Source organism: Meriones unguiculatus, chromosome 17, assembly GCF_030254825.1.
Source record: "Meriones unguiculatus strain TT.TT164.6M chromosome 17, Bangor_MerUng_6.1, whole genome shotgun sequence".
Classification (NCBI taxonomy): domain Eukaryota; kingdom Metazoa; phylum Chordata; class Mammalia; order Rodentia; family Muridae; genus Meriones; species Meriones unguiculatus.
Genome location: NC_083364.1, coordinates 46,153,100 through 46,180,818, shown reverse-complemented (window position 1 = coordinate 46,180,818; position 27,719 = coordinate 46,153,100). Strand labels below are relative to the sequence as shown.

At 37.6% G+C, this 27,719-nt stretch overlaps 1 protein-coding gene across 18 annotated transcripts in view; it reads right to left on the bottom strand.

Annotated features, from left to right (window-relative positions):
* Zbtb20 (zinc finger and BTB domain containing 20) overlaps positions 1-27,719 on the bottom strand; it is a 789,314-nt gene that overhangs the window by 397,581 nt on the left and 364,014 nt on the right. Inside the window, exon 1 of one of the 18 annotated variants that reach the window (XM_060370425.1) lies at positions 1,962-2,270. The exons of 16 other annotated variants lie outside the window; for them this stretch is intronic. The gene's annotated coding sequence lies outside the window, so the exon portion shown is untranslated. Of the gene's footprint in view, positions 1-1,892; positions 1,917-1,961; positions 2,271-27,719 lie in introns of those variants that run through there. One more of the 18 variants, XM_060370426.1, reaches the window with a different exon arrangement.

Below are 27,719 nucleotides of genomic sequence, written 5' to 3'. Positions count from 1 at the left end.
GCAACTTTATTTTTTGATTTCCAAATCCTTCTAGATGTTAAGAAAATATAGTAGCACCATGTAGGAATAATGCCAATTTATACTTAATTTTGTTTTCTGTTGCTGCCACCCCCTGCCCCAATGGACAACCAAAGCCAACCCACATTTCCACAATATCACAGTTGGATTACAGCAGTGCTCGAGTCTGGCCTCTGCATGCTTCCTACAACTTGTCCATACATAGTCCAGAAGCTAGCAGCTGACTTCATTTTTGTTCCAATAGTCAACACCTTCCGTTTCTTTGTGTCACTGTGAGATTTTCCACCAATAACAAGCTCAAAACTCAACCACGTATTCATATTTAGTAGGTTAAGTGAGACTCGATTACCAATCACTTGACATAGGTTCATGTCACTCCACAACACTCTGGTCTTACTGCCCATGTATCAGAAATAACATTTTCTTAGAGGAAAAAAAAAAAAGATGTATGGGGGATGCAAAGCACTTCTATAAACCAGAGTGCTCAGGAATAGGATCTTGTGCAGGACTTTGGCTCGATTTTTAAGCATTCCCAAGTCCTCATAATGCTGTGATACTCTTAATAAAGAAGGCAGATGGTTTGTTCCCTGAACATATGCTTTAAGTGCCCTCTTTGCTATTTCAAAATAATGGACCAAATTTGCCCTCTAATATTCACAGAAAAAAAAGAGCCTGCCTCTCTGAGAAAATCTGGTCCAGTATAAGTTCAATATTTTTTTTAAAAATCACACTTTCTAAACTTTCTTTTGAGTTCTATTCTACATATTAAAACAAATGTAGACTAGAATACAGTAAGAAAATACTTCCAACTAGTAAACTGGATTAGAAGGCAAAAAAAGTTTTATTTATTTGTATTTTAAAATTCTGAGTTTCTGAAAGCTAATGTAGTAGACTGGTTTAATTTCTGTGTAACTGCTGGATTTTCCATTTTTATTATTCCTATTATCATTACTATCATGTCTATGTTTTATTGTTAAAGCGCTTTGCAATTATTAATTAGTTAATTTAGTCTAAATTGTATTTATGCCTTTGTTTTAAATCCATGCTATTCGTAGTTATTACTAGCCTAAAATGCTATTTCTCCAGCCAATTATTCTCATTTCAAAAACAGCTTGTTGTCAACGACGGCACCTTTTCTCGTTTTCAAAGAGCATTTAATTCATCCCCAGTAGCTACACATAGTTTTGGGTGTTGTTCACATAATCTAATGCACTTATTTAAAAAGGTATTTCTGTTTACTATATTCATTTATGAAGCTTCATTTCCTTACTTATTTATATTTCTATTCATTACATTTAGTTTCGAAAAGACTTTAAAGTTGTTTCTTATTTCTTACAATGACCTAAAAACTCAGGAGTCTGAGCAACATTCCAGATGAAACACACACACACACACACACACACACACACATTCATACACACACACACACACACACACTGACAATGAGGTCATTTTGGTTATTAAAAGAGCTCGAAGCTTAAACGAATACTTCAAAACTTTTATGTTCCTATAGAAATTTCAACAAGGACTAGCTAGGTCCTAATATAAAACAGTGTTTACTTTAAAACAATGCGATAGTTGTACTCAACATGTGTTTGGGACACTGTTAAGACGTGTCATAATTAACAATATTGAAAATAAGAACAGGTCTTTAAATTTAGTCATCATTTTGTACATAGTCACAAATAATCTGAGCAAAGCTGAAACTATTTTTGGGACAAAACATTAACTTTTTTTTTTTTTGCTGATAAAGATAAACAACTTGAGAAAACACTCTCTTCTTTTCACGACTCTAACTTTCACAGTAAATGCAGCACGGAAACTAAATTCTCAACTTAGAAATATGCTGAGCTGTATTTGAATAAACAACTCACCAGACTCAGAGCCACGCTCCCATCTTCCGCTTGTTCTTTCACTTCCCATGCACACACAATCACACTTACCTGCACAAGCCTCAAACATCAGTCTATGTGTGTTTTTTTGAAATGAACTCTGTACCGATGCATTTTTCTGTGTTTCTTTCTAACCCTCGGGAATGTTAAGAATTTAGGAAGAGAGCCACAGCTTAAGAGAGCAATTATTTGCCAGTAAATACTCGATTTGCTTGTCCTGTGATTTTTCTTCTAACTTGCATATTCAATAATCCATTCCTGACTGCGTCACGAGCACAAAAAGTCTTTTCTCCAAAGGAGAACACTTTCGCCAATCAACCTTCAGCCATGCCAGGGCACAGCTCGTCAGAGTGATTTGTTAGCTTTAATTAATAATTCCTCATGCTGCCCACTTTCACAAATAACACAGTGAGACTGAGACACGGGATGGCTGTGGTTCAGGCCGATAAAAATACAGTGGAAAGGGGGTGTGCAGGGGTGGGAGAATGTAGCCGCCGTGTGTAAGCACATCCACTCATACTCTTTCAGTTTGCAGTACAGGGGACACTGCAGCTGAATTACCACGTTATGTTCTTCAATTTGTATTCAGATGGAAGCCATATGTTCTTCCACTTTTATCTGCTAGGGCCTCCCGGGTGCCAACACCGGCACTGGGCAGGCAACGTTTACAAAGGAGGGCTCTAGCCTCAGGATTGCAAAAGTTCACTGCAGGGTGAAGTTGGGAAATCAGACATATACGGCACTTCTCAGTGTGCTTGTGTAACAGCCTGGAACACAGTACAAGTTGGGAGTGGCAGATTGTCTCTTACTAGGCTGTGTGACACTGGACATTTTAGGTAGCCCATAACAAAATTCTCAGGCCCAGTCTGCAAAACAGTAAAGCAACAATAGGGCATTTGTTCAGGAAGGTCACATTTGCTGACTTTTAGCTATGTATCACATATCACATTAAGGCCTAAGAATTTTGGTTGATAAAAAGACTTTCCCAGCTTGCTGACACCATCCATGCATCTTTTAAAAGCATATCAATAACAGTGCTTTAACAAAGCAACAAAGCAGTAGCATATAAAGAAAAGTAAAAATTTTAACAATTTCCATGTGGTTCCATCATGCACTCACTCACGGACAACACACTTGAGCCCTGCTGTAAAAGATATGCATACAGTGAACGAAATTAAAAAAAAAAAAAAAAAAGAAAAAAAAGAAAAAGCTAAATAGGCAACAACAACAAAAAAATGTCTCTTCAAAGATTAGAAAATGTCCCTCAAAGCAACTGGAGAACTCAGAAGCATATTAATATGTTCTTAATTTCAAAAGGCTCACAATCACTTGAGGAAAACAAAAATTTTATTCATCCCCCTTATCTGATGTGTGTAATGGCAAGTTTATTAATTTATTAAATATATATTTATTGAGAATATATTCTGTATCAGAAACTGAATAATCCTGGCACTGAGACAGGCATGAGGCAGAGACCCTGTCTTTAAGAAGTTTGTAACTGGGGCTGGAGAGATAGCTCAGTGGTTAACAGCACTGTCTGCTCTTCCGAAAGACCCACGTGTAATTCCCAGCACCCACATGTCAGCTCACAACTGTCTCCATTTCCAAAGGTTCCGACACCTTCAAACTTACACACATGAAATAAAATTAAATAAATTAAAAAAAAGAAGTTTGTAATTTAATCCCTAGAGTCTAACGGAAAACATTCACCTCTAAACATAGCACAAACATGCAGAAAAGCATGAACTCTTAGACATGACATGGGAACTATTTCTGAAGGTAGAACTGAAGTACCAGTGGCAGGAAGAACATTCTACACACAGGCAAACCTGTGAACCCTTTCTGAAACTATTACTAAAATCAGATTAGCAGTTCTAAGAACTGAGGGATTTCCTGCATAGTAATTTCAGATAAATGTCTTAGATAGTAAACAGCTCAGGATTTAAAAACAAATCTATTAAGAAACAAAGTCCTTCTCAAACCATAATGACTGGTCATCATCAGGAAGGTCTGAGGCATCCCCAGCATAGGCACAAATAGGGCTGTGCACAGCCCTTCTCACTCTCAATATATTCCAGGTGTCCCAGGCAACTAGGGAGTTGAGGAGAACATGCTGCCTTTGTGTGTTTCCCTACCCATTTATCTTTTGTTCACCACATGCGCACTCAATCACTTCTGCTTGTATTGTGCCAAAAGATAAATCATATTTGCATGACTATTACAAGAAGGGAAAATATGTATTTACTTAGTGGCCACAGATACCTTCAGTCAGAGAACACATGCTATGCATTACAAAGGGCTGTACATGGTAAGTGCGGGAAAGTAATGATCTGTCCTAACGTGGCTTCTTCAGAGCATATAAATCCTCTTGTAGACTGGATGACATTCTCAGTGCTCCTGAACATTTGTTTTTTATGATATTCAAATTATAAAGAAGCATTCAGAATACCAAACTTATAAGTTGGTCGTATGTAGCCATTTAGAGAATTTGTACAGTTCATTTATCCATTCACTACGTATTTATCAAGCTTGCACTAAATTCATGTCACACTCATTCGCAATAATGATAAAGACTATTGAGGACTTCCTATATGCTGGTGACTTATGTAAGAATTTTCTATAAACATATATTTGGAAAATCATCTCATTTAATCAGAATAATTGAGGTAAGTCTTATTTCAATTTTCGTTTAACAGATAATGAATCTCACAAATAGTAAAAACTGGATATACATTAAAATCCTAAGTATTAAGACCTCTGTTATTATGTTATAAATACATAGTCACATATAGCATTTATGATACTATCTTTCATCTAGGAAACTCAGATGGTTTTAAATTTAAGAGTGAATGTAAATTGTACCCCTAAAAATAAAACTGGGATATAATACTAGGGTATCCAGTCTAGTCAACTACATTATGAGAAAAAAATGGCAAGTACATTGTGTTAGACACGGTTTCAAGTGGTTACAGGATGCAAGCAAGCAAACACAAACGTGTAACACAATTTCTCTTACATACAGCTTTAGGAAGGGAGGCAGACTCATCTATATCATGAGACACAAAAGAGACAGTAGTTTAAAGAGAGAAGGGAGAGAGGCTTTGGATCAAAAAGACCTAAACCTGAATTACAGCTTTGTCACTTATTAGCTGTATGCCCAGGGTCAAATTATTTAGCTTCTGTGATACTCAGTTCCCTTACTTCCAAAACAATTTGTTACTAACGGATATTACATACACACACACAGACACACAGACACACACACACACACACACACACACACACTTAAGATATGTGGCACTAAAATCATTGAAAAGTATATTATATGGTGTTTTAACTATTTAGAGTGAAGCAACACACACAATCAGGATTTACTATTTTTTGATCAAATGACAAATGGCACTATTAAAACCTGTTATAATAATAAACATAAATAAGTTAATGAAAACAAATTGGATTTGGTAGCCTGGTAGTTTTCCTTTGAAGATGTTTCTGATATGGCTGAAATGGTTGTCTTTAAAACACAGCTACTAAACAAAATACAGACACAGGAATACATATTTATAATAAATTCTTATTTTTACAAGGAATTAAAATAATATTAACATACATATTAGGGATTTTGTTTGATTGTTTAGACAGGGTTTCTCTGTGTTGTTCTTGTTTCCTGGAACTCCCTCTGTAGACCAGGCTGTCCTCAAACTCAGAGATTCACCTGTCTCTGCCTCTGAGTGCTGGGATGAAATGTGTGCTCTACCACTATCCTTGTTAAATTTTATTTAAAGGAGACTGAGTAGCTTAGTTGGGACTGTATGAGGAATTCTCCACTCTGTAGAACAATGTCTCCTCCATGCCACAATTAGTATTTCTCTAGACCTGGGCACTCTGATTCTTTCCCTATATTTCTTCTATTTAGACACTGGCTTTAGTAGAACCATCTTGAATTTTCGACCTAAATTATAGAACAAATATTGATGGAACATGTTCAGTTATGGTTATAATACTATTTTCAAGTCAAATGGGTATATATCTATAGGGGTGGGGAGTGATCACTTTAATAAGGCTCTTGTTATTTATTTGTTTGCATTTGTAGTTTCTGTGTTTTATTTTGTGGTTGTTTTTAGGGTTCTTTGAAGTAGGGACTACCTAGACTCTTCACTAATCTTCCTCATTCTGTGGTTTCTGGGATTGGGTTGTATCAGGAAGGCAGAGAATGTCTAAGTTATTTATCAACCTATATTCTACTTTCTGTCTAAGCAGGAAATTAGAAATTTCTAGAACATGCAGATTTTTCAATTGTAAATTGTCATTTGCAGAAAGTAGATGTAGATTGATGTACAAGGTTGTCATGTATTCTTTCTACAAGATATTTGGAGAGGTAAGAACAAGGTAGTGAAGTTTAGCCTTCTTGGGTCTCCACTCCTTCAACTATCTGAATCTCTATATTTACATAAAGAAATTTCCATTGTCTGGCTGGAAACAACACTCAAAAGGATTGTGGACATTTAAATGTAGAACTATTTCAATATTATTTCCTAAGCAAATTCCATATACCTTATAACTTCTAAACGTAATATCTTTTACTTACTCTTCTCTTCTCCCTTCCCTTCTCCTCTCCTCTACTCTCTGACACCTAAAAACAGTTAACTAAGTGATGACTAGCTAATAAAGGGAGACAAAGTAACCTAATCCCAGGATTAGATCCATGTCTAAACAAGAATCTTTGAACTCAGTCTAAAATTAATTAACTAAATAATTACATTTAGGTATATATTAGTTGAGGCCTAAAAATTACAAATGAATACAAGTGGAAATTGGAATTATATAAAGTAGGAAATGTTTCTTGCCTGGAAACTAATTATCACATGCCAAAGAGGCCCAAGCCAGACCAAGAAAGTCCTGTCTTCACCATGACTTTTCTATAAACCGTTTAGTATTCTCTATGTCTCATTTTCTGTCTTTACTCTGTGATTTGTTGACCATCTTACAATGCATATTCCTAAATTCTGGAGTGTCAGAATGAAGAATTAAATAAGTAGAATAATAGTACTGCCTTGTGTAATCTTAACTGACATATTCAACACCTCACTATAAAATACATATAATCATTTTTATGTTCTTTTTTCAAATGGTATATTGAAGTAAACTGAGATTACCACAAAACCTACTGAAATTGTAAACAAAATGTCCTTCAGGTAAATTGATGAATATGTTAAAAATTAAATATATGTTAAATAGCTTGAATATACATAGATCAGAAAAGCAGTGTACTTGATAATTTATAGAATTATTATTTGTCAACAAACCATATAACTAATGAAATATTTATGTGGAAAGATGACATCCAAGTTGATTTTCAAATATGCTGGAGAATCAGTTTTTAAAGTACCAAAGCATAGGATGAAGTAGATGTTTGCAATCATATTCAGACACTTATGAAAGAAGACTATGAAAAGACAAGGATTTTCGCTTACACTGTGTGGCTGGATGCACTTTATGGTGGATGGATGTAAGACCCCAGTAACAACAACAACAAAAAAAAAAAAACAAAAACAAAAAAAAAAAACAGAATGAGATGTGCTTTTCAGCAGACTGTTATGTAATATACAAAATAAACTGTACTCATTAATGAGTTGGCAGCAATGTTATCCATGTGCTCTCAGAACCAGAACAGTCTAAGCAGCTTTTCATGCTTGGCAGACCATGTTCCTGAAGTGCCCCTCACTACTCCCTCCCACCTCCTATTTTTTTGTCCTATACTGCCAGGTGGGAGTAATGACCAAAAGGAAGGACAAAACAAACAGAACCACTTACTGTGGCAGGAGCCACTCCAGGGATCAAAGAGTTGATTCTGCTGTGGCTGCCAAAATCAGAATTGCAGTGGGAGGCTGATCAGCATGGTGCCCTGAGATGTACATGGGCCACCCTGGTAGCCAGCACCTGGGGCTACAGGTCTTGTATCTTGCTTAGAAGGACAACCTGTTAAGACCAAAAGTCCACATTTCCTGACGCACTCACAGCCTTTGATCTTAACTCAATTGTGAGCTAATATTTTATTTATTGAATAACTAAGTCTGATAGACATTGCAGACAAAAACTCAATTCATTAACCACTCTGATTTCATAGCGTACTCAATTCTGGGGAAGGCTCTTTCTATACTAAGGTAACTTCTAAGGCAAGAACTTGGTAAAGCAGTCAATTTCTAACATCTTATTTGCTATATGTTTTAGTTTTGGTTATAACCTCAGATAGTATGTCAATTTTCCAATGATATCATACTTATCTATTGGCCTATCTCAACATAGTCTAAGAACCCCAAAGAAAGCAGATTCCCTTGGGTGAATAAAGCAAAAGCCATAAAGTGCATGGCATTCCCAAAGGACTTACCAGGAGCTCTTACTTTAGAAGCAGTCCATTCCTCCTTACTATACAGAAATATCAGCAATATGGACCCTCCTTCATGTTAGATAAGAGGTGGAATTTTTCAGAAGAAAGCACAATGCTAGCTTTAAGCATTCTACTTAAGAAAATATTAATCTGCATCTCTCAATGAGGAAGAGCTGAGAAAATGGGGGTAGGGCAAAGGGTTTAAGAGTGATAACTATGAGAAAATTGTAGGTATGCTCATAATTCATCCTTACACAATCAATCTGGTAGAAATATGATCAAAATATTTATTGTTATTATGGATTGAATTATGGAATATACTGAAGTCTATTTCTTCAGTACTTCAGAAGGCAGCCTAATTTGGACCTGTCATAGGAGATGTATGTAGTTATGATGAAGTGATACTGGAGTGAGGTGGCCCCGTAATCCAATATGACACATGCCTTACAAAAGGAAGATGTCTGAACACAGCTATAGATAGCCGTCAAAAGAGTGTTATGTAAAGATGCATGCAGAGGTAGGGAGAGGCTCTAAAAGCCAAGTAATGCCCTGCCAAAGACTGCCAGACAGTCAACAGAAGCTAACTGAGAGATAAAGTCTCTGTCACATCACTCACACCTGATCCCAGACTTCTATAATTTACAGTGGAGAGAATAAAGTCCTGTCATTTAAACACCTACTTTAGAGTACTTGGTTATAGTACTTGGTAGCTTTAGGAAACTGATCTGATAATGCTGATTAAATGACCAGCATTAGAGACTAAATATAATTCAGGAAATTTAGGAAGACTGAAAGGTCTAAGATCCATTGAAGAAATGTTAGCAACATGGCTTAGTGGTGTGGTGGTTTGCACAGGACTGCCCCCATTGACTCATGTGTTTGAATACACAAAGGTTTCCATGGGGAGTGGCACTATTACAAGGTGTGGCCTTGCTGGAGAAAGTGTGGCACTGTGCGGGTGGGCTTTGAGGTCTCCTAAGTGCAAGCTTACATTCCATGAAAATGTAAGCCAGCCCCAATTAAATGTTTTTCTTTAAAATAGTTGACTTGGTCATGGTGCCTCTTCACATCAATGGAAACCCTAACTAAGATAGTAGGTATTATGTATTCAGTGTTTGAATGGCATCCCGGTGATTTATTACATGGTATGTAGATTTTTAGTTTTCAGTAATTCTGTAGGACATTGATTTAAAAACAAAGTTACATGCAGTCCACAGAAAACATCAAGAGTCTTCAACTTCTTAGAATTATTCATTAACTGGAAGGAAGGTAAGCATGGGGTTACCATTTATTTAAGATGTACAGCTTAATGAGAATGAGAAAATGAACAACGTTACTGGGATAGAAGTGGCTGTATTATAAGAGGATAATGTTAGATAGGATTATCAATAAATAGGATTTGAGACTAGATCATAATTCAAAGGCAACTGCCTACATGAGAAGTTGAAGATGATTATAAGTGTGAGGACTCCTGGGGACAAGTAAGGTAATGAGGCTAAAAAGGGTATAGAAGGTAGGAGTGGAAATAACACAAAAGTGAATGTGAAAAGGATTCTGGTATTGAGAATAAAACAAGTCCCTGAAATGGGCTTAGAAAACTCTTAAGAAGTCTTGCACGGGCTGGGCATATTGCTTAGTGGTACAACTCCTGCTTAAGGTGCATGAGCCTAGGATTCAATTCCTTTCTATCATTTTTTAAAACTTCTTCAAGGAACTAGATAGAAGGCTTAATGGCTAATTAAGCAATTAAACTTAAAGGGTTCATTGCACTTTTTCCACCAGACCAGTATTGGTTTCCCATCATCCAAACTGGGCAGCTAACAGCCTGTAAGCAAGTCCAGATCTAAGAGTTCGGACATGCAGTGGTCTCCATGGGTGCAATTCCTATTCCACCATTGAATTAGAACATCACTTTTAGAAGAGGTTAATTCACTCTTTAGATGTTATAAACTTCTTTGTTATTTCTATTTTTAAAATAAACTTAAAAATATTTTTATGCCCAATGTGTGCATATTTTCTCTTTCTCTCTCCCCATCTCTCTCTTTCATCTCTCTCTCTCTCTCTCTCTCTCTCTCTGTGTGTGTGTGTGTGTGTATGTGTTTAAGTTGTGCACGTATAGTAAGTAGGTCAAGAAATACATCGTGAAACAGGAAGCTATCATGACATGAAATATTCATTGGAGGGTTTAAGAAAATAAAAAAATGACAACACCATCCTAGGAAATATTTTGTTGCATAGCTTTAAAATTCTACCTAATTGGCATTAACATTTTATTCAGCAAATTATCAAACTAATTCAGAGAAGAATAATCAACTTGACTTTTTTGCAGTAAGTAAGTACAACTGGAAAATTCAAATTCTACAAGAAACTCTGCTTAGCAACATTTTTAATTGCCAACAGGTATTACCCCTTTTTTCCTTTTTTTATTTTTATTTTTATTTTTTTGCTTAAAAAAATAGTTACGTGTTCATGTCAGAGACAATTCCTGTTCCCCTTACTAGGAACCCACTTGAAGACTGAGCTGCCATGGGCTACATCTGTACAGGGGTTCTAGGTTATCTCCATGCATAGTCCTTGGTTGAAGTATCAGTCTCAGATAAGACCCCTGTGTCCAGAATTTTTGGTTCCATTGCTCTCCTTGTGGAACTCCTGTCCCCTCCAGATTTTTCTATCTTCCCCTTCTTTCATAAGATTCCCTGCACTCTGCCCAAAGTTTGGTTATGAGTCTCAGCATCTGCTTTGATACACTGCTGGGTATAGTCTTTCAGAGGTCCTTTGTGGCAGGCTCCTGTCCTATTTCCTGTTTTCTCCCTCTTAAAAAAAAAAAGCTATGATACTAAGATACTGTTGGATGTAAATAAAAGATATAGCACTCTAGTTCCTTTCTACACTAATAGCATGATCTAACCTGTAATCTGAGCTCATTCTGTTCTCCATAGATTTTGGAGATGACCATGTCTACATTTCCTAAAGAGTTTAATCATACTACTGAAAAGAATAATTCTACCTTCACTTAATCTGTTTAATATAATAAACAATTCATAAATCAATTAAATTATTTTATTCACTGAGAAAATGTTGTCTAGATGATGATCGAGAAAGGAGTCAAAATGTTGTAAAGGAACATGAGTGACACATAGCTATTACATTTCCCACTAATTTCCCCATGACTTTGGAGACAGAAATGAATCGTTCAGAACACTAGTACTCTTGGAAAACAGGGCCGAGGATTCTTAAAATTAAAATGCTGAGAAGGGTAATAAACTTGGAATCAATGAGAAGGAAAATAAAAAGCATGAGGAAAATGTTAGCATTCAAATAAAATTTCATTATGATTAAAATTAATAACATGTAAATCATCAATGAAGAGGTCAAAATATAAAGGAAAAAAGAAAGAAATGAAAGAAGAAAAAAGGAAGGTTGAAGAAAGTAAGGAAAGAAAAAAGAGATAAGGAGTGAGAGAATGGAATAAAGGGTAAATGAAGAAGGAAGAAAATAAGGAAAGAGGGAGTGAAGAAAGAAAGAAGCAACACAGTAGGAAGGAAGGAAAGAAATACTGTCACCATTGTTACTGCCATCTCATTGGCGGCTGTTGGAGCTACCACCACGGCATTAGCCATGAGTCATACTGTGCAGACTGCTCAGACCCTGAATAATCTTTTAGCCAATGTAGCTCATGCCTTAGATATACAAAAAGGAATTAATGCTCAACTAAAAGGAGGCTTGATGGTGTTCAATCAGAGGATTGACCTCGTGCAGGAGCAAATTGATACCCTATGGCAAATCGCTCAACTTGGCTGTCAATGAAAGTATGCTGGACTTTGAGTCACTAGCATACAACATGAGAATTTTTCCTGTGCTGCAAATCTGTCTAAACAATTGTCGAGCTATATTTTAGGTAATTGGACTGGAGAATTCGATACTACGATGGAGCAGCTGAGAGTGGCCATTGTCACAGTAAATTCTACCAGAGTAGACGCAGGACTAGCCACAGATTATCATCATGGATTGCTGCAGCCATGAATCATCTGAAGGAATGGGCGGGCATGGGAGCGTTATCAGGCCTTCTGGTGTTGGTCTCCTTGGTTTGCCTGTGGTATATATGCAAGATTAGAGTCTCACAACAGCATAATGCAGCCATGACCATTCAGGCCTTTACAGCCATTGAAGCAGAACAGTCTCCCCAAGCATGGTTGGCTACCATAAAAAGCTAAAATGTTACGCTCAGAGAAGAGCATGTCTGATTGCATGCGGGTTGATGCCCCAGGTCCCGCCTCTGAGAAAAAGGTATCGGACGGGTCTGATGCTCTTTGGGTGGATGACACCTAAATGAACATCGGCACAAAGGCCCAATTTATTTCTAATATCAGAGATCAGACCTCTACTCTTGCCTGATGCGTCTAAAACAAAAAGGGGGAACTGTAGAGAGCTGCGGAATGCTATGCCTTAAAGATGGAGCTGGTTTCCGCCTTCCACCTACCCGATGGTGAGTACTCTCTGTCACAAACAATTCCATATTTGGCTAAGGCTGAGGATCTGGCTTGCTTCCATGTATGTGGACCTATCTGCATTGCCTACGTGGCACACTGGGGTTGGCTACCCAGAGGCTATTTAAGCTGTGGGCTGGCTTTCCCCAGGGTCATATGGTTGTTCAAGGTTCCTGAATAAACTGCATTGGAAAAAAAAGAAATACTGTCACCCCTTTCCCAATGACTAGCCCCTTCTCCTTTTTATTCTTCCCTATTCCATCACACCAGTGCAGATGTTTAGATTATAACTGAAATAGTTAGAAAGGGATAAAAGCAGACATTATACCTGAATTTGTTAACTGTCTCTATAACTTACAAAGCCCAGTGGTTGTATGGTCCTATGGCTCCTTCAGGAATAAATAATGATGAACCTCATTTCCCAGGAGGGGATAAGAGAAAGCAAATTACAAATACATGCAGAGCACACACACACACACACACAGACACACACACACACACACACACACACACCCCAACACCTCCCAATCATCTATTAGCTGAAAGAATCTCTAAGTTTGTACCTTGAATAGATAAAACAAAAATAGAGGGATGAGAATAAGGATGTGGAGACATGGAATATAAAAACAGCAAGCCAACTCACATACACACATACACACAAAACTGCACCGTGGTCCAATTTAATCAATATGCTCCTGAGTTTCTTAATTCAGTGTTGCTGAGATTTAGAACTAAGTAATTTACAACTGTACTAAAAATAATTTAAAAAAATAGAGAAAATTATGAAGACATATTATAGTAATTCTATGTATTTTGATCAATAATTCCAAAATCCTCCCTGTTAGTTAACTTACTGACAGCTAATAGTGTCCTGATTAGTTATATCACAAATAACATTAAAAACAACTAAATATGAATTTCCTTGTTTTTTTAATAAATTGTTTCATTTGCTAATTACTTACTATTATAACCATCAACTCAACAGACATACCAAAAAAAAAATGGACACTGTAACTCACACAAAAATAGAGTGATAAATTAGTTTCCATTTTAAGCTAGATTTCATATATATGAAGACACAGACCATTCCTTAACTATAATAACAAGGGTCATGTATATTTGTATAAAACATTAAAATGTTTTTCATTATAGTTTATAATTTTCAAGTTAAGCTTCAGTTAACTTTAGCTTATTTTATTGGAACACCAACGCTACAATATAAATGGGAGAGATATCATTCTTATTTTATAGGTGAGGAAACTGAGGCCATGAGTGATTGACATTCTTAATATTATATTTCTAACATGCAAAAGAGTAAAGGTGAAAATTAATTCTGACATAGTAATTTTATGTTGTCTCATACTGCACTCAATGTTCATTATATGTAATTTATTTAGACACAAATACTGTCTTATTTTAGAAATAACGGAGGATGCTATGTGCCCTCATATGAGTTTATACAAAATTTGTTTTCCTATGGGGTATTCTGTATCCACTACAGTGAGACAAAGTACATTCACATTTAAGAAGTGAAATATATAGAATAAATATACCTACATTACTTCATGTACTTTATATATATATTGTGTATTTGCATGAATTCTTTGAATGTGTCCATGTATGGGAGCTACAATGAATTTCCTCATTCTGTTAGAAAAACAATAATGCTTAGTTATGTTTTTATTTTATTAATTATGCAATTATGAATACTGGAAAATCAATTACAAATTAAACTAACATAAATACATGAACAGCACAACTGGATATATTTTGAGGAAAAACTATAAACATATCTACCTTCAATTATCCCTGCTTTTAGTTGATAATTGATTATATAAGTAAGATTTATTAAATTAAAACTAGAGTCTGACATTTGAAAAATATATCTTCATATTTTATTTGTAATTAAACTAAAATCTGCAGTTAGCATTCAAGTCTTACTCCTTAACCATGCTAATCATTCCCATTTTTACTTGGGAAATCCTGTGTGCTGCAAAATTTTCTTCCTTATTTTTCTAATCTCTAGATATGCAGACTTATTTTAAATTATACAAGGTATTAAGTTATTGGGAGCTCAGTTCTTCCTTAAGAAAACGGTCTCAGAGAAACCAGAATCCAACAGGTTTGCCTATACATCTTTCTTAATATCCAAAGAACCCTTTGGATATTCCAAACATCAGAGTCAACCCTGAGCAACGGTGTCAGAAAAAGGTGAAAGTGACCTCTAGTTCCCTACTTATTCACGTTGTCTCTATTTCTACTTGACTTTACTGATGAAGCTGGAAAATCACTTTTACCAAGTTCTATAAGCTGTATGGGGGGGGAGGAATATATATAGTAGTTCATGTAAACTGATTTACTTCTAGAAATAGTCCCACTCCAACCTCAAAATTATCTAGAAATACATTATACAAGTGATGCATTCTTACAGAATTTTCTGTCATAAGCAAAATAAGTACAACCTAAAATGCAATTCCCAGATATGAATACCCAGAATCTCCAGCACATGATACTGTTACAGTATGTGACAGAGCAACTCTGCAGGTGTGGTCACAGTCATGGATATTCAAACAGTGAGAATATCGCAGACTACAGATTGGCTCAATCGGGTCAACCTAAAAGCAGATAACTTTCAGGACTAGAATTTAGAATTTTGAAATTTCTATTCTATAAATGGTGGAAGGGAAAGTCAAAGAGATGCCTTGGGATTTGAGACACGATTCCTGGCCATGAGAAATAAAAACAACCTTCTGCCAAGGGCCAGTTAGCAACAAGGAAAGGAGGAGCTTCATCTCAGAGCTACAAGGAACAGGATGAGTTTAGAAGAAGGACCCTTCTCAAATCCAGCTAAGAACACAACCAGCTCAGACCGTGATTACAGCCTCATGACACCAAGAACAAAGAAACTGGTAAAAGCCTAGTTAACTCCTGGAGAATAGTGAAATAATAGATTTGTTGTAAGCTGCTAAGTTGATGGTAATTTGTTAAAGCAGCAAATAAACACACACACACACACACACACACACACACACACACACTACTTCAGATCAAAGATCTCTAGATACATTAGTTTCAATTCCCATAGCTCAGAGTTAGATTAGTAGCCATTCTATGAAAGCAGACAGTTATTAATACTACACAAATTACTTTCTTTCTTAAAATTGTATGTATGTATGTGTGCATGCATGCATGCATACAGGTATTTGTTTATTTTTCTATTGTATGTGTGTGGGTCTTTGCCTGAGTGTGTGCCTATGAATCATGTAAAAATTTGGTAGAAGCTACAAGGGGTTGAGTGCCCTAATTGGTGAGCTGCCATGTGCATGTCAACAATCAAACCCTGTTCCTTTGGAGGAACAGCCACAGGACTTAATAGCTGGGCTATCTATCTAGCCCTATGCCATTTTTAAATTTCACTCGTTTTTAAATCATTTTCCAGAGAAAGTGGAGTTTTACTAGGCTTACAGACAGACAATGAGGAGGGGATAAATGCTCAGTGTTCTCAACCAGGATTTTATAAATTCATCTTTTTTTTTTCTACAGCAAACAAACTATCAGAGCAGTGCTACACTAGTCATAACCACTAAATCCAATGTCTTGGAAAAAAAAACAGAATCTGAAGATAATCTAAATGATAACAAAGACATGATAAGGAACATTTAAAAACTATTGAAGGCAAAGGTAATTCAATTAAATATACACAGACCACAGGTAAATGAAGTGTGCTTTTATCACTATAAAACTTGTGTAATAATCATGTATCTGTTAGAAACTGTGCTCACAACTCCCTGCCTTACATATGCTCTCATCTGACCTAACTTTCAGAAATACTTTCTTCAGTGACACCACTAGAATATTGCATTAATAGAATAAGACACTACTGAAAGAAAGGCTGTCCCATCCAACGACATGCAGTGTGGAAGGTTTGGAAGGCCTTATCCTCAGATATTTATGCAAGTTCAGAGCTAAGTTGTTTTTTTTTTTTTTTTTGTATTATTTTGTTTTATTTTTACATATATGAATGTTTCTTTCTTTTTTTTTTTTTCAATGCAGTTTATTCAGGAACCTTGAACAATCCTCGGACCCTGGGGAAAGCCAGCCCACAGCTTAAATAGCCTCTAGGTAGCCAACCCAGGCGTGCCACGTGGGCAATGCAGATAGGTCCACATACCTGGAAGCAAGCCAGATCCTCAGCCTTAGCCAAATGTGGAATTGTTCGTGACAGAGAGCACTCACCATCAGGAAGGTGGAAGGCAGAAACCAGCTCCATCTTTAAGGCATAGCATTCCGCAGCTCTCTACAGTTCCCCCTTTTTGTTTTAGACGCATCAGGCAAGAGTAGAGGTCTGATCTCTGATATTAGAAATAAATTGGGACTTTGTACCGATGTTCATTTAGGTGTCATCCACCCAAAGAGCATCAGACCCGTCCGATACCTTTTTCTCAGAGGCGGGACCTGGGGCATCAACCCGCATGCAATCAGACATGCTCTTCTCTGGGTCGAAAGCAGCTGACCCTGAGTGCAGTGCTTAGCCTCGCATCCTGAGCGTATCATTTTAGCTTTTTATGGTATCCAACCATGCTTGGGGAGAATGTCCTGCTTCAATGGCTGTAAAGGCCTGAATGATCATGGCTGCATCACACTGTTGTGAGACTCTAATCTTGCATATATACCACAGGCAAACCAAGGAGACCAACACCAGAAGGCCTGCTAAAGCTCCCATGCCCGCCCATTCCTTCAGATGATTCATGGCTGCAGCAATCCATGTTGATAATCCTGTGGCTAGTCCTGCGTCCACTCTGGTAGAATTTACTGTGACAATGGCCACTCTCAGCTGCTCCATCGTAGTATCGAATTCTCCAGTCCAATTACCTAAAATATAGCTCGACAATTGTTTAGACAGATTTGCAGCACAGGAAAAATTCTCATGTTATATGCTAGTGACTCAAAGTCCAGCATATTTTCATTGACAGCCAAGTTGAGCAGTTTGCCATAGGGTATCAATTTGCTCCTGCACGAGGTCAATCCTCTGATTGAACACCATCAAGCTTCCTTTTAGTTGAGCATTAATTCCTTTATGTACAACTAAGGCATGAGCTACATTGGCTAAATGATTATTCAGGGTCTGAGCAGTCTGCCCAGTATGACTCATGGCTAATGCCCCGGTGGTAGTTCCAACAGCCGCCAATGAGATGGTAGTAACAATTGTGGCTGTAGTTCCAAGATCCCTTTTCTGTCTGAAGAGAGTCATAGCGTGAGGGGCATCAACGGGCACAGGCACCCAGTGAGGCATGCGAGTAACCAGTGCATACCTAAATTTACTAGCATTCCAGCATTGGGCAAAAAAGCAAGTATCATCACCACAATTACTTGGCTCTATCTGGCTAATAATGAATAAAAATGAGGGATATAGACAAACAGGTGTGGGCTTATAGGAAATATTATGAGAAGCCTTAACCCCCTCGTTGGAACATCCTGCGTCAGTTCTAGAACTAGCAGTGGTGGTGCCCGAGGTCTGAGTAGGTTCAGGCAGAGCTAAGTTTTTAATGTATAACCAACAACAACATCCTAAAAGTAGACGCTTTTGTAATCAGGTCCCAGTCATTTTCACAAAAAGGAGGAAATGCTCATGTGGGTTGCACATATTTTACTTCATAATTGTATCTCAGTATGGAATAACAGAAAAGAAAGTAGACTAGAAAGCAAGTGCAACTACTCAATATTCTTATGAAAACAGGATCAGGGCAGTCAATGTTTTCCCACCAGTTTCAAATTCTCTGAGGTAAAACTGGTCAGCCCTGGACTCCGTAGATCTGCCCTCATATTGCAAAGGGCCACAGGAGGAAGCATTCTACTGGCTTAAGAGCACAGGAGAAGGCCAGGGGAGTAACAGCAAGAGCACATCTCTACCTCAGAATGGTCTATTCTGTTTCCTACAGGTCTCTGCAAACTTATTAAACCTTGGCCATTCTATAAACAGGTACCATCACTTTGAGGGGTTGTAAAGCTCATGCGTGGCAATCTAATCCCCCTTTTATGCCTGTTCCCATTTAGTATTTCTAAAGGGGGTGGATAAATCCCGCCAACTCTCTCTTTAAAGGCTATTCAGATACTAAATAAACCAAGAACATTTTAAAATGCAATCTCACAAAATCTGCTCTGCTTAACCTTCTCTCCTTCTTTAAAAAATAAGAAAGGCATGATGTTCTTTTTTTGTTAATTAATTCATTTTAGACAATTCCTTAAATTTTCATTTTAATAAATTTTTGTGTGGGTGCATTAATTACTTTCAAAGATGCTTTACAACTGTTACCTATTAAAAGCCTTTGTTAGTGAGAAAAAAAAAAAAGAAGAAAAAAAACCGAAACCTTCCAGCATGCCTCACTCCCCCCCCCCCTCTGCTGAGCGGGTCCTTGCTATCAACTGCTGGAGTATGCTCGCTTTGCACCTAGAGCTATAATTATTTTGCTTTAATTTTACAAAACCTTTTGTTCCATTCCCATGAGCCCACCTGATCCTTATATTACACTCGCTCTATTAAAACACTCATGCAGAACAAAGCATGGCTGAACTGATTCATAAGTAACTTTTTTTTTTTTTTTTTTTTTTAGTGAAATGCCACTGGCTAGGGTGTGGGCCACTGACTTAGGATTCCCTATCCTCTGCCAATTTTCATGTGTTAGAGATACGTTGTTTCAAAGTCTTGTAGTCTCCCCACTATCCTTCCTTTGACACATTTTTTGTGTGATTTTAAATATATTTTGTGTATACACAATTTTACTCTAGGCTAGGGCAAGGTAAGTGGTATAATGTTGAGAATGCTAGATATATGAAAAGATTATAATCATGTTACAATTTTTCTTATTCATATGTAAAGGTTTTTTTAATCAATTTCTTTGCCTCCTTTAATTTCATTTTCTCCACCCCTTTTCCTTGCGCTCTTGCAACACATGTGGGCTTTTGGCAGAAAAAAATTCAGTGACTCATCCAGAGAATTGTTTGTTTGCTCTGAGGAGCACTCTGAGGACCCTCTGGGCTACACAAGGAGCCCTTTGATCCTGGAAAATTTATTTCTTCCAGATGTTTTCCCCATAGCCACCTTTCTGCAGTGTCCTTCCTCATTATGTAGCATGAGAACAAATGCTCAAGAACAACTGCTACAGCACACAGGTTTTCTGAATGCAGCATGACAGGGAATTGACATCTAATTTAGCCTTTGGGTTCTCCTTGCCTTCAGCAGCAATAAAGGAAGGTTAATACTGAGGAAGGCAGAAACTGAGTTTGAATTTCTTTAGATGGCTTCATGATTAAGATGAGAATTATGGGAATCGGGTCAAAGAAAACACATGAAATAAACAAATCTGCAGAACATTGCTTGGAAGTTAGGTTCATCTAATTCTGAGAGTCTAAATGCCAGAATCTGTCATGTCATGTATTTAACTGGTTCAGCTAAACAAGGTGCAAACAACAAAGTCAGTCCTCTGTCTGTCTCTCTGTCTGTCTGTCCGTCCATCCATCCATCCATCCATCCGTCCATCCATCTTTCTCTCCAAACTCCTCCCTCCCCCCACCTTTTAGGATTCTCCCAGTCTTTCCTTCGCCTGAACTACCATAAGAGTGAAGGATGTGAGTCAAGGCAAGGGATAGAAAATAAGTTAAAGTTAGAAAATAAGGTAAAGAAAATGCAAATGCCATGTTTGAACAATTCTACCCCAAAATATACAACCCCTAATCCTTCCATCTATAAATACTATTTATATGGATAAAAATATGAGACTTTGAGGTATTTTTTTTCATGGAGATGTTTTCTTGAATTTCCTAGGTGGGTCCTTAAATGCAACCACATAAATCACATGCATTTTTTAACAGACAGGACTATTTATAGACAGAAAAATGCAAGTCAGTGTGACCATGGAACCAGATATCACTCCAATGGGTGATGTGGCTACAAGCAAGAAATATTTTGGTCAGAAGCAGGATGGATTATCTCCCATATTTTCCAGAAAGAATGTATCACTGTCCTCACCTGGAATCTTGGTGTTTTAAACTTGGCCTGTAGAATTATTAGAGAATGTAGTGCAGATGCTCTATATCATTAAGAAGGAAATAGATTGATATAGTAGCCATAGGAAAAAAAATACAGTGAAAACTGTTTCCAAACCAAGCAGCTCAGAATCCCTAAAGTCATTTAAATCTCATGCTAAAGATACAGCAAACACTGGAGGCCAACACTTGAAGACAAAAATTCCATGTGTCTGTACCAAAGCTATTAAAAGCAACTAAGCTATATCAGGTTGAGAACTAACATAAACAAGGTAATGAGACCACTTAAGGCATTTAACAAAGCTACACATACTAGGAATAAAAAGGTTTCAAATTCCTGAGACTAGTGTAAGTGTTTCCTGAAGACAAACCTTTTATATTTTCTCTTAAACTGGCCATTTATATGTAAGATATCACCACCCATTTCCCCAGATTCAGTTGTCAATGCTATGAACGTTAGTGAAAAGGTTTATACATGCTAAAAATTTTAAATATGTTTTGTGTGTGTGTGTGTGTGTGTGTGTGTGTGTGTATGGGTGTTGTGCCAGTATGTATGTCTGTCTACAGGTTTCCATGGAGATCAGAAGAGAGCATCAGATTCCCTTGACTGGAGTTACAGGAACTTGTGACTACCATGTGAGTGCTGGGAATTAAACCCAGTCCTCTAGAAGAGTAGACAGCATTCTTACCTGCTGAGCAATCTCTCTAACCCCATACAGTGATATTTAACAAATATACACTATACTATAACAATGAAGGTACACTGCTGCACTTCTAGTAACTTCCTTTAGCTCATCATCGGAAAATCTATTTTTAATGTTGGGTATAACATGATTCACATCTGAAACTGAATCATTCTTTTTAAATTATTTTAAAAACTGAAATAATTTTCTAGTTCATGGGATACAGTACAGAAGTTAATATACACAATGACATGGAAAAAAAAAACAGGGTAATTTATTCTGAAACCTAAACCTTATCTTGTGTATGTCTGTTTTAGGGTCCTTCAAATCCCATTTTTTAGATACTTACAGAATTATTCAATAAATTGTTACATACAACAGATAAATTATTCTTCCTATATGACTCTAGTATCCATTATTTCATCTGTATTCACACCTTTCTTTCTCTTTCCCCTTCTGTGAAATCAACAGTTTTTGGGTGAAAACATGGCTCTATTCGTCTGTTTGGGCTTGGCTTATTTTACGAACCATACACAGTATAATTCAATAATGCTTAGATGTGATAAAACACTAAAACTAGTTGAGAAAGTATACCCCTTAGTAGACTTATCATTTTCCCTAGCTTCCAACTAAAAATCTGTGGTACCTGCAGCAACAAAAAGCTCAAGCAAATGCAGTGGAGATTGCTAAGTAAGGAAAAAAAAAATGCTTGTTGTCAATCATACATTCAGATTCCTAGAATCCAGTAAAAGGTAGGCTGGTGTAGTATCTCACTTGGAACCCCACAGTGTAGGAAAAGAAGGCAGAATCCCTGGCAAGCTGGCTAGCCCAGGTGGTATGCTCCAGGCTCAGTGAAAGAGTCTACTTCAGTACATAGGGTTAAGAGGAATTGAGAAAAACACTACCAACACTGGAGACTACATACACAGGTAATACAAGTCCATGTGCACTTGCACATACATGTGCATTCAGATACCGGCGAACATACAAGTGTACAGAGAGAGAGAGAGAGAGAGAGAGAGAGAGAGAGAGAGACCCTACATACATAAGCAAAAAAAAAAAGAAAAAGAAAAATAACAAGAAAGACACCCAAATTGATACTTTTGAGGTAAGAACATCTCAATAACCAAAACATTAGTCTTTGGAAACAATAAAACAATGACCCTCCAAATTTCATGATTTCCTTGTTTTTACTTCCTGAGTAGTATTCCACTGTGTAAAAGTACCATAATTTCTGTATCCATTCTGCTCTTGAGGGACATCTGGGTTGTTTCCAGGTTCTGTCTATTATGAATAAAGCTGCTACAAACATGGTTGAGCAAATGTCCTTGTTGTATTCTTGAGCCTCTTTTGGATATATGTGTAAGAGTGGTATAGCTGGATCTTGAGGAGGCACTATTCCTAACTGTCTGAGAAAGTGCCAGACTGATTTCCAAAGTGGTTGTACAAGTTTACATTCCAACCAGCTATGGAGGAGGGTTCCCCTTTCTCCGAATCCTCTCCAGCATGTGCTGTCACATGAGTTTTTGGTCTTAGCCATTCTGATGGGTGTAAGGTGAAATCTCAGAGTCGTTATGCAAATGGTGGGATCCAGAAAGGATCATCCTGAGTGAGGTATCCCAGGAGCAGAAAGACACTCACTTATATGTAGGTATTAGACCTATAAGATAGGATAAACATACTAAAATCTGTTCACCTAAAGAGGATAAACAAGGAAAAGGACCTGAGTAAGATGATTAATCTTCACTTAGAAAGACAAATGGTATGGACACTGGAGGTTGGAGAAAACAAGTAACAGGACAGGAGCCTACCACAGAGGGCCTCTGAAAGACTATCTAGCAGTGTATCAAAGCAGATGCTGAGACTCATAACCAACTTCGGCAGAGTGCAGGGAATCATATTAAAGAAGGGGGAGTTAGTATGACCTAGAGAGGACAGAAGCTCCACAAGGACCAAATATATCTGGGCACAGGGGTCTTTTATGAGACTGTTTCTCCAGAAAAGGACCATATATGGATATAACCTAGAACCCCTGTTCAGATACAGCCCATGGTGGCTCAGTATCCCAGTGGGTACCCTAGTAAAGGGAACAGGGACTATTTCTGACATGAACTCAATGGCTGGCTCATTGACCTCCCTACCCCAGGAGGGAGAAGCAGCCTTACTAGGCTACAGAGGACGACATTGCAGCCAGTCCTAAAGATACCTGATAAGCTAGGGTCAGATGAAAGGGGAGGAGGACCTCCCCTATCAGTGGACTTGGAAAGGGGCAGGGAGGAGATAAGGGAGGGAGGGTGGAATTGGGAGGGAATGTGGGAGGGGGCTACAGCTGGGATACAAAGTAAATAACCTGAGATTAATATAAAAAATTAAAAATTATAAAAAAAAAACAGTGACCCTCAACTACTAGGGCAAATGAAGGAATCATTTTCTGGAAAGCTTAAAAGACTATAGGTCAATTTGTCTGGTTTTATGTTGAGATCTTTGATGCACTTGGACTTTAGTTTTGTGCAGGGTGACAAATATGTATCTATTTGCATTTTTCTGCATGTAGACATCCAGTTAGACCAGCACCACTTGTTGAAGATGCTATCTTTTTTCCATTGTATGGTTTTAGCTTCTTTGTCAAAATCAAGTATCTGTAGGTATGTGGGTTTATTTCTGGATCTTCTTCAATTCCATAGATCCACCATTCTGTTTCTATGCCAGTACCATGCAGTTTTTATTACTATTACTCTGTAGTACAGCTTGAGATCAGGGATGGAGTTACCTCTAGATAATCTGTTGCTGTACAGAATTGTTTTGGGAATTCTGGGATTTTTTTTTCCATATGGAATTGAGAATAGTTCTTTCAAGGTTGTAAAGAATTGTGTTGGTAGTTTGATGGGAATTACATTGCATCTGTAGATTGCTTCTGGCAGGATGGCCATTTTCACTATGTTAATCCTACTGATCCACTAGCAAGGGAGATCTTTCCATAATCTGGTATCTCCTTCAATTTCTTTCCTTAGAGACATGAAGTTTATTTCAAACAGATCTTTCACTTGCTTGGTTAGAGCAACACCAAGGTAATTTACGTTATTAGTGACTATTGTGAAGGGTGTACTTTCCCTAATTTCTTTCTCAGCCTTTTTGTCTTTCATAGCCTGATTTTTTTTTTTTTTTTTTTTTTTAGTTAATTTTGATTCGAGCTACTTTGCTAAAGGTGTTTATCAGCTGAAGGAGTTCTCTGGTAGAATTTTTGGGGTGACTTATGTATACTATCATAACATCTGAAAATAGTGATACTCATTGGCACAGGAGAGAACTTCCTAAACAGAATAGCAACAGCACAAACACTTGTACAACCACTTTGGAAATCAATCTGGCACTTTCTCAGACAATTAGGAATATTGCTTCCTCTAGATCCAGCTATACCACTCCTAGGCCTATATCCAAAATATGCTAAAGTATACAAGGACATTTGCTCAACCATGTTTGTAGCAGATTTATTCATAATAGCCAGAATCTGGAAACAACCAGATGTCCCTCAACTGAGGAATGGATACAGAAATTGTGGTTTATTTACACAATGGAATACTAATCAATTTAAAAACAAGGAAGTCATGAAATATGCAGGCAAATGGTGGGAACAAGAAAAGATCATCCTGAGTGAGTTATACAGAAGCAGAAAGACACATATGGTATATATGCACTTATAACTGGATATTAGACATATAATATAAGATAAACATACTAAAATCTGTACACCTAAAGAAGCTAAACAAGAAGGAGGACCCTGAGTAAAATGATCAGTCCTCACTCAGAAAGGCAAAGAGGACGAATATCAAAAGAGGGAGAAAATTGAACAGGCCAGAGGCCTACCACAGAGGGCCTCTGAAAGAGTCTACTCTGCAGGGTATCAAAGCAGAGGCTGAGACTCATAGCCAAACTTTGGGCAGAGTACAGGGAATCTTAGAAAGAAGGGGGAGCTAGAAAGACCTGGAGGGGACAGGAGCTCCACAAGGGGAACAACAGAACCAAAAAATCTGGGCACAGGGGTCTTATCTGAGACTGATACTCCAACCAAGGACTATGCATGGAGATAACCTAGAACACCTGTACAGATGGAGCCCATGGCAGCTCAGTCTCCACGTGGGTTCCCTAATAAGAAGAACAGGGGCTGTCTCTGACATGAACTCAGTGGCTGGCTCTATGATCACCTCTTCCTGAGGTGTCAGGCATCCTTAGCAGGCCACAGATAAAACCAATGAAAGCAGACAATGAAGATCTGATATGCTAGGGTTAGAGGGAAGGGGAGGAGAACCTCCTCTATCAGTGGACTGGGGGAGGGGCATGGGAGGAGATGAGGTAGGGAGGGTGGGATTGGGACAGAATGAGGGAGGGAGCTGCAGCTGGGATACAAAGTAAATAAACTGTAATTAATAAAACAATAAATACACCATGGAATAAAGCTGGACCTCAACAATAACAGAAATAACAAAAAGCCTACACACACATGGAAACTGAACAACTTGTTACTAAATGACAGCTGGGTCAGGGAAGAAATAAAGAAAGAAATTAAAGTCTTTCTAGAAATCAATGAAAATGAAGGCACAACATACCCGAACTTGTGGGACACAATGAAAGCAGTGCTAAGAGGAAAGTTCATAGCACTAAGTGCCTTCAAGAAGAAATTCGAGACAGCTCATTCAAGCACCCTAATGGCTCACTTCAAAACCCTAGAAAAAGAAGAAGCAGACACACCAAGAAGGAGTAGACAGCTGGAAATAATCAAACTCAGGGCTGAAATCAATCAATTGGAAACAAATAAAACAATTCAAAGAATCAATGAAACCAAGAGCTGGTTCTTTGAGAAAATCAACAAGATCGACAAACCCTTAGCCAGGCAGAGAGACACCACCCAAATCAACAAAATCAGAAATGAAAAGGGGGATATAACTACAGACACTGAGGAAATCCAAACAATCATTAGGACTTACTTCAAAAGTCTATATGCCACAAAATTTGAAAATCTAAATGAAATGGACAATTTTCTTGATCGATTTGACTTACCAAAGCTGAACCAGGACCAGGTAAATCAACTAAATAGACCTATATCCCCCAAAGAAATAGAAGCGGTCATCAAAAGTCTCCCATCCAAAAAAAGTCCAGGACCAGATGGCTTCAGCGCAGAATTCTACCAGACCTTCAAAGAAGAGCTAACACCAATTCTCTTCAAACTATTCCACAAAATAGAAACAGAAGGAATATTACCAAATTCATTCTATGAAGCCACAGTCACCTTGGTACCTAAACCTCACAAAGACTCAACAAAGAAAGAGAATTTCCAGCCAATCTCCCTTATGAACATTGATGCAAAAATACTTAATAAAATACTTGCAAACCGAATCCAAGAACACATCAAAGATATTATCCACTATGACCAAGTAGGCTTCATCCCAGGTATGCAGGGGTGGTTCAATATACGGAAATCCATCAATGTGATCCACCATATTAACAAACTGAAAGAAAAAAACCACATGATAATCTCCCTAGATGCTGAAAAAGCCTTTGACAAAATCCAACATCCATTCATGTTCAAAGTATTGGAGAGATCAGGGATACAAGGCACATATCTAAACATAGTAAAGGCGATATACAGCAAGCCTATAGCCAACATCAAACTGAATGGAGAGAAACTTAAAGCAATCCCACTGAAATCAGGGACAAGACAAGGCTGCCCACTCTCTCCATATCTCTTCAACATAGTGTTGGAAGTCCTTGCTAGAGCAATAAGACAGTTGAAGGAGATCAAGGGGATACAAATTGGAAAGGAAGAAGTCAAATTATCACTATTTGCAGATGATATGATAGTATACGTGAGTGACCCCAAAAACTCTACCAGGGAACTCCTACAGCTGATAAACACCTTCAGCAAAGTGGCAGGATACAAAATTAACTCAAAAAAATCAGTAGCCCTCCTGTATACAAAAGACAAAAGGGCTGAGAAAGAAATTAAGGAAACAACACCCTTCACAATAGCCATAAATGACATAAGGTACCTCGGAGTAACCCTAACCAAGGAAGTCAAAGACTTGTATGAAAAAAATTTCAAATCTCTGAAGAAAGAACTAGAAGAAGATATGAGAAGATGGAAAGATCTCCCATGCTCATGGCTTGGTAGGATTAACATAGTAAAAATGGCCATCTTACCAAAAGCAATCTA